The following is an 842-nucleotide window of genomic DNA, read 5'->3' as shown; positions in this document are numbered from 1 at the left end:
GTATTCCCAGAACTAGTAGTGACAAGCTATGCCTGCGAACATTTGCCTCTACGAAAAAGCTGTAGCAGACAGTTGCAAAATGGAAAACATTCTGATCGAGGTTAGTGCCTTGAAAGCCGTTCTTGTATGAAGTAAATACATAACAGAGTTTAGAATTTTATTTTGTCAAAGGGCTGAAATTTCATAGCAAATTTGGACTGAAGGCTGTGATCTTTGCAAAAGAGTTTGCACTACAGTCATTGCAGCTAGTTGCCAGCTCAGGATTTTATTGCCTGTCTGGATGTATTTGGTGTTTTTTAATAAAACCCCAGCTCTTGGAGGCAGGTGATTATGTGAGAATCTTGGCTTTCATTAGACAAAAAAAAGTGAGTTTTCAGAAACCAGAATGCAAAGGGAAAGGTCCCAAAACAATGCAACTTGTTAAAAGTCTTTTGGAAAAAACTTAAAAATGATGATTTCTGTCATGATTTTTGAAGGCTGAGTAAGTCTGACCTATTATTTGGGGGGTTTTTTGCATTGCATTGAGAACTTTTAACTGATCTGGAAGCGGTGTAAATATGTTTTTTATGTGATTATGCAAAGAAAAGGTAATTTGCCCAAAGGATTCAAATCTCCTGGAATGGTTTCATAGTGACTTGCATCTTTCAATTTTCATATCTGCCAATATAGCATACTTACACTTAAGAGATCAGGGTTGTCTAATTCCTACGTGGGCATGGAGCTTAAGAAGATTTTAATAGAAGTTATCGTAACCTTTAGTTGCAGTGCATATCAAGAAGAATTCATATTTGAGAACAAAAATTGCTAAACCTTTCTTTTCCAGGAATGGTTAATGAAAAGAC

This window comes from Crocodylus porosus, unplaced genomic scaffold (assembly GCF_001723895.1).
Source record: "Crocodylus porosus isolate Cpor-Errol unplaced genomic scaffold, CroPor_comp1, whole genome shotgun sequence".
Lineage (NCBI taxonomy): Eukaryota > Metazoa > Chordata > Crocodylia > Crocodylidae > Crocodylus > Crocodylus porosus.
The sequence above is the reverse complement of the archived record's forward strand: the minus strand, read 5'-3'. Positions refer to the sequence as shown.